This window comes from Solanum verrucosum, unplaced genomic scaffold, assembly GCF_900185275.1.
Source record: "Solanum verrucosum unplaced genomic scaffold, falcon-dt-bn FXZP01000199.1, whole genome shotgun sequence".
In the NCBI taxonomy this organism is placed as follows: Eukaryota; Viridiplantae; Streptophyta; class Magnoliopsida; order Solanales; family Solanaceae; genus Solanum; species Solanum verrucosum.
The window spans coordinates 1,363,824-1,371,987 of NW_026020049.1; positions in this window are offsets into that span (position 1 = coordinate 1,363,824).

Genomic DNA, 8,164 nt, shown 5'->3' on the forward strand with positions numbered 1-8,164 from the left:
TAAAAATACTCCATGTTACTAGCTCACCTTGGCCTTTAGCAGCTTGGGATATGGACGTAATCGGCCCTGTTGAACTGGCAACATCTAATGGGCATAAATTCATTCATGTTGCAATTGACTACTTCATTAAATGGGTTGAAGACACCTACCACAAAATCTGTCTTGAAGAAGGTTATAGTGATTTTGTCAAAAATCACATCGTCTGTCAGTTTAGAATTCCTGAGTCAATTGTTACATATAATGGAACCAACTTAAACAATGATTTGATGAAAGCATTGTGTGAGAGATTCAAAATCAATCATCGAAATTCTACAACATGCAGGCCATAAAGGAATGAAGCAGCTGCAAATAAGAATATCAAAAGGATACTACGCAAGATGATTGACAATTACAAGCATTGACCTGAACTTCTACTTGGGGTACGTCTTATTTTCTAGTGTAATGGTAATGAAGCTGTTATACCTGCTGAAGTGGAAATACCATCTTTCAGCATCCTTCAAGAAGCAAAGCTGAGCGATGCTAAAAAGGTGCATAAATTATTTGAGAACTGAATATTAATTGACAGAAGAATGATTAATGCAATTTATGACGGTCAACTCTATTAGAATAGAATGGACAGAACTTTCAATAAGCAGGTCAGACCAAGATATTTCTCACCTAGGAAATTGTTTCTGAAGCGAATCTTTCCAAATCAAGACGAGGCAAAGGGTAAAATTTTTACCAAATTGACAAGGTCCATATATGATTTTCTAGGTTTTGATTGGCGGTACACTCATACTAGCAGAAAAGAATGGTGAAATCTGGCACAGACCTATCAACTCAGATGTTGTGAGGACATACTACATCTAAGTTTGACTCCTACTCTTTAGTTTGTGATTTCGAACTACGTCATACCTGATTTCCGTTTAAGAGAGGATACGTAAGTGCTCCTATGTAGTTTGGTGTTGTGAGGAGATACTACACCCAAGTTTAAATCATGTTCTTTACTTTGTAATTTAGAACTACGTCAGACCTGATTCCCGTTTAAGAAGGGATACATAAGCGCTCCTATGTAGTTTGGTCTCATCCTAACAAAATTCACATTATTTCTTGATTTTACAACTGTGTCCATCAAAAGAGCATTCTTTTGCAAATCATAAGACCGTGGCATAATTTTTGGAAGATCTCAAAAATTCCATCAAAAGAGCATTATTTTGAAAATTGTAAGACGAGGGCAGATTTTTGTAAGAATCTCAAAAATTCATATCAAGCGATTTACAATCTACAAAAATTATCAGAATATTAGAAATTCTTTACTCGGACAGAAATTATTGAATGTTTTTTCAATAATATCTATGATGCACACCAAAATAGAAAGACCTCTTCCAATTAGATAATGTAAAGTCTAAAAATGTTTCATGCTCAAAGATTCAACAATATTTTAGACAATTTATCATTTTTGTGTTTTCTAAAACCTTTCTTTCAATTTTTTATTTTTATACTATTTATATATCACCCAAAGCTAATGCCCGAAAAAATCCTGGATGTCAAGGACGAATGGAGCGTGCTGGTCAAAACAGAGATACAAATCAACCTTTCCTTTTATAAACTAATAATTTTACTTCGAACTTAGAAAATACAGATACACATGCAAGAAGCAATTCCAACATCGCCCGGATAAAAGCCATGAAATAACGTTCTATCCTTCCAATAAGACCAAGGTCTAAGCTACTATATACTCTCAACTATTATTTTGATCCCAACAACCGCCAAGAAATTACACTGTGTCCTTCCAATATGATGGAGGTCTAAGCTACTTTACACTCTCAATTGTTATATTGTTCCCAACAAATGCTATGGAGAAAACACTCTGTCCTTCTGATAAAACAAAGGTCTAAGCCACCTTATATTCTCAACTGCAACATCCTTTTTGAGAAATATATTGTTCTCGATAATATCACTGTGTTGGAGAATTCACATGTTCCTGAAATTGCATTATGCCTGAGAAATTGCATTAAATTTGAAAATTGTATTGAATCCAAGAGTTGCGTTGTGCCCGAGAAATTACATAGTACCCAGAAATTTACATTGCGTCCAAGAATTGCATTGAGCCTGATAAATACATTGTGCCTGAGAAATTACATTATGCCTGAGAAATTACATTATGCCTGAGAAATTGCATTGTGCTCGAGAATGACATTGTGCTTGAGAATTGCGTTGTGCCTGAGAAATTGCATTGTACCCGAGAATTTGAATTTGCCCGAGAAATTGTCTTGTGCTTGAGAATTTCACTGTGTCCAAAAATTGCATCATGCCTGAAAATTGCACTGTGCCAAAAAATTGTATTGTGGTCGAAAACTAGATTAAATTAACTCAAGAATTATAATGTTCCCAAGAACTATACTATGCCCAAGAATCATATTTACGTTGAGAAAATGTTGAATCAAGTTACAGAGACCACATTAATCCCCAAGAAATACATCTACACGAAATATCTATTGAATCAAGCTACAAGTATCGCGATATGGCCGAATTTCATAGAAGAAAATAGACACTCTCTTTTATCATTATTTTATTGATCCAAAACTGCCATAATCTAAAGAAATCATTTCATGGCATGCTAACATCATTTCATGACTTGTTGATTAAATTTATGATTATCATGTTCCAAAGGCATCATAGTCTAAATAGACCTTTTCCATTCCCCGCAGACATCATCTCATGGCCTAAGGTTTTAATTTTTTTTATCTTGTTCCGGAGGTTTCATAGTCTAAAGACATTATTTTCATGGCCTACAAACATTATTCCATGACCTAAGGATTAAATTTTAGTGTAACATGGCCCTAAGACGTCATCCTTATCGTCTTAAGATAAATCTTCATCGTCTAAATGGGAAATTGCATCATGTTTATAAATTACTTTACCATTTAATCGCTATAGATGCCCTAATCACTTTATTTAGTTATTTCACAAGCTCCAGGTTTGCAGAGACTGACAGATTCCAGACGAGATCAACTTCTCTTTCAGAAATGACTTCCATACTTATATTTCTATCGCAATAAAGCCTTCTCATATTTCACACTACTCATATGATATTTTCCTCTCATAACTAAGTCGTTCTTATCTTCCTTACACTATTCATACCATCTTGAGTTCTAATCTTATCTACTCAAGCTACTATTGCTTCTATTCCGAATCTCGTATATATTTCATTTTTAAGGAGCTTAGTCCATTCCTAAATCTAGAACTACACACAAACTTATTCTCGTAATACTAGAGATATGTAGGCGACTTAAGGCCAAAGTTTTAGCCACACCTTTTTTCTTTTCACAATTGCTTATTGTTTCATTTGATCCCACTAACATCTTTCCCTTAGTCGGACAAAATTGACTACTTAGTCAACGCCGCAACTATTGACACCCAATTTTGACCGACCTATAACCCTTTCCAAATTGCTATTTGGTTAAATATGTATTTTAAAACCTATTTTTTATTGTATGTTTAAAATTATGTTTAATTTTTATATAATTGTTGTTGTTGGTGGTGGTGGTGTTGTTGTTGTTGTTGTTGGTTGTTGTTGATGTTGTTGTTGTTGTTGTTGTTATTGTTGTTGCTGCTAAATTTGAGATTGTTAATTTACTTGATTATTTAAATTCTATAATATTTAAGTGTGTTTATCTTATATGAAAAATTATTTAATATGTGTAGAATAACCATTAATTTGACAACAATTTATTAAACCTCCTTCTGAATCATTTAAATCGTAGCCCCTTTTATTCAATCTATCTTATTTATAGCCTTTTCTACTCAATTTCATCTCAGTTCTAGCCCATTTTGAACCAATTAATTCAATCACAATCTCAAGTTCTTACCTTCAGTCCCAACCGTCCATTCCATTATTTTAAATCTCAACCCCACATCTCATCTTGATCCAACGACTAAGATTGAGTCGCCTGCCACTTTCCTATATTAATACCCTAACACCCTAACCCTATTTTCATTTTTCTCCTCGTTCGCTTTGAAAATGTCAGGCGCCGCTCCCCTGTCTCCCAATTTCCTCTATTGTCGGTGAAACGCAACTCCACCTTCACTCGCGAGAACAACCACCTAGCGAGCCCATCTTCTTCTTCTCTCTCCTCACGATGCTTTTCCAATCACCAACGGACAACAACCGCTTTGCCACCCAAACCAGTCGCCCCTATCCTCCCCTTTCTCTTTCCCTCTGCCTCTCTTTTCTTACCTACTGGTCGGCAAAGCGATGCACTATGCAACCTCAACACGTCTCTGTTTATTCATCTCATTGGTTTTGACTAGAAACTCTGGCATGACAGCCGCCGTGAAGAGCCATCAGGCTTCGATGGGGTAAGCCAACCATTACCCTCCCCCGACGAGATCGATAACAACAACAACAAAAGCATCATTTAACTGCCGCTCCGACCAGTGAGACCCGGTGGAACCTTAAGGTTTTGGGGGGCTATTGAAGACGGATCTTAACATATCCGTTCAGGTTAGGTTTTTTTAATCTTTTATTTAGATTATTATTTCATCCTTTGAACAAATTACTTAAATCGCCTATATTTTTTAGTATAGTAGTTATGATTGCATTCTTACGCTACATGAAATTCAATAATGACCATGAAATCTCTCTTAAACATGATTTCATTATGATTTTGTATTCCAAAACTTGTGCACTTTATGCTTTGATTTCCCATTTTTGTTTGAATGTAATCTGCCCCTTTTGTAAATGGGTGTTAGTACACACTTGAGTTCTTTCTCTAAAAACATTGATTGAGTTGTGATTTCTTGATTTAATTATGGAAAGCCTTCATATGAAAATTTAATTTATTTGTTTAATGAATCGATTGATTATTCTGAAAATCTCCATGATTCGTGCTTCTTTCCATTTTTGTTCCCCTACTTGATTGGTACACCTTAATATTTACCTATTCTTGATAAACTTTGACATGAGTCTTTTCCTTGATTGATTTTATTTTGTTCTCCAAATTTTCTTTCTTTTAGTTAGTGTGGACAACTTTGACTTAATTGTTCTTAGTAAACTTTTGAAAGTTGTGGTAAGTAAATCCACATATGTGACCTTCAAATATGACAGTCTCTAAATAATGTTATTTTGACTGAAGTCTTTGGTTGTATTAACAAGGCAGCTTCAGAATTAGAAGATTGTTCATGATTCTTGCCTTCTATTTATTATGACAGATTCATCGGTGGTAATCTTTAATTGTGAATTGACTATTTTCCTTATTAAATTGCACTATTTTAATACCAACTGATTTATGGTAAAATCCATGCATTGATGTTCCATGTTACTTATTTATTTTTGGAAAAACTTTGACTTAATATTATATTTGATTAACCGATTTTTTCTAACTCGCATGGTTATGATAATATCAATGAATTAAATATGAAGAATGTGGCTCTAATTGAGGAGAACAGTTTTCTTTCTTTTTCTCTATTTATGTACTTATCTATGGTCCCTCTATATTTAACTATAAAAACAAGACTGTTTCCATTCTGTCCACATGCTTAAACAATCACAACACTCTCATACACTCTCAAAAACAATAATATTCTTACGTACTACCTTATAAATTTTTATTGTTCTTGTGGCTGCACGAAGTTTGAACTTCGGTTCTTACATCAATTTCTTGTGTGCTTATTTGATTAATACTGCTTAACTGGTTAGTGATCTTTGCTAGAATTATAATTTGTGGTATGTTCAAGGTAGTCACTTCATTATCTATTTTGTTATATTGTCTTACTTTTGTGTCCTTATAAACTTACTTTTTTAAGAGTACCTTTATTACTTTAGTATTTAATTTTAAGGTACTAAGAAAAAACATACTCTCACCCCTTTGAATATTCTTTGCACGTACACTATAATGCAACGCCATTGCTTAGAATTCAATCATGACAAGTGGAGAAGTCAATGCGAGAAGCCGAGCTAAAGTGGAATCGTCACTCCAAAAGGGGAATCAGGTACATTTCAAGAAATGGTGAAAAACAGATAGACTGTAGTTTGACTTCTTGTATTAAGCACACATATAACTTTATAAAAATAGGGCAACTCTTTATTCCCTCCTATTCTAATTTTTTATGTCACCCCTTTAAAAGTCTTAAAAACTTTAAATTTTTTATTATTATGTTAACTTATCAATATATTTTCATACAATCTTAATATAAAAAATATATACTTATATTTTAGCTTCACACAACTTTTTAAATATCAAAATATTTTATTTAGTACTCTTGACTAATTTTTTTTAAAAATACTTTTTGTCTTTTCTTAAGGCATTTAAGAGGGTCGATCATAAAAAATGAAATAGAGGGAGTAACATCATATTGATACCATTTTAGCCTTGTCATACTCTGGTCCCCCCCCCCCCCCCCCCTCTTCTCTCTAGCAACTTTAACTTTATATGTTGTTGATTTATTTAAATTTCTATTTGCATGATATATTTTATTCTTTTTATTTGGAAGCAATCAGGTTAGTTCTTCTGTCCTTTCTTCTCCTTAGGGTTGTTTTATTTTTATTTAACTTTTTCCTTTTATTTCATATTACCCTAACACTTTAAGCATTTTATTAGAAGCAATCAGGCCAGCGTCTCCTTCTTTATTAGTTAATCTTTCAAGTATCTTATTTCTATATTTGGTACTCAAAAATCTTGCTTTTCTTGATTGAATTCATAAATTTTTGTGGCTTTATTTGCTCTATTTGTGCCAATTTTTATATCTTAAATTTGCTTGTTTTAAAAACATAAGTTTGCATGTCTAACTATATTATTCACATAGGCTTATACTAATTAGATATTAATCGATTCATGCTTAATTTATTCACCCATCTTAAATATATATTTTTTATATTCTTTATCTTATAGTGGCCTTATTTGCCATGTTAAATCCCCACATAATTCACAAGATTCGGCCGAGACCCACATTTGTGGACCTCGAAGAGTGCTTAACACCTTCCTTTTAAGGTAACTTGAACCCTTGTTCGATCTATGTTTTCTTGGACCCTTTCAATTAATTTTGTTTGTAATTATGATAGAATGGTGCCCTGTCCCGCCTTTAATTTATTAGGTGATGATTTTTCTTTTTATTAATCCTAGAAGAGTTGTCACGTAATTGCATAACCTGTTTTGAGAAAAATGGGGCACAATAAAAGGCACCATTGTGAGTTTGGGTGAAGAGAATGGTGCTACAGAGGCATTGCCACTATGCATAAAGAAGGTTCTAGAAGAGAACAAAGATACGATGTTGGAAGAGTTTCCAAGGTACTTACCTCCTTGGCACGGGGTAGACCATAATATCGAACTTGAGCCTGGAGTGAAGCCACCCACATATTCCCTATATCGCATGGATCCAACCGAGTTAAAGTAGCTTAGGAAGTAGTTGAAGGAGTTGCTTGAAGCTGGTATCATCCGCCATCTAAAGCAGTGGCGATCCAGTTTCAAAATAACAAAGATGTGTTTTCAGGCGTATGCATAAACTACGGTGCTCAACAAAGTGACAATAAAGAACAAATACCCCATCTCACTCATTGCCGACTTGTTCAAGAAACATGGACATGCCAAGTACTTCCCTAAGGTGGACCTTCGAAAAGGCTACTACCAAGTTCACATAAAAGAAGGGGATGAGCCGAAGATGATGTATGTCACTAGATACTGAGCTTCTGAGTGGTTGGTGATGCCCTTCAGATTGACCAACACACTTGCTACCTTTGTACACTGATGAACAAGATCTTTCATCCATACTTGGACCAGTTCGTAGTGGTGTACCTAGATGACATAGTCATCTATAGCAATATCTTGGAGGAACATGTCGATAACTTAAAAATGGTTTTCCAAGTCTTATGAGAGAAAAAGCTTTACATCAAGCGGGAAAATGTTAGTTTGCCCAGCATGAAGTACACTTCTTGGGGAACGTCATTAGCCAAGATCGGTTGAGGATGGATGAGGCCAAGGTACGGGCAACCAAATTCATGGTTAAGACCACATTATGGCCACTAGCTATTTCCAGTCACATAAGAAACTCACACCAAAGCAAGCAAGGTGGAAGGGTTTCTTAACTAAATTTGATTTTGAGTTAGTGTACAAACAAGGCATAGGAAAAATGTTGTGGCCAATACATTGAGTAGAAAGTCCAAGCTTGCTGCCATCACCACAGCCTT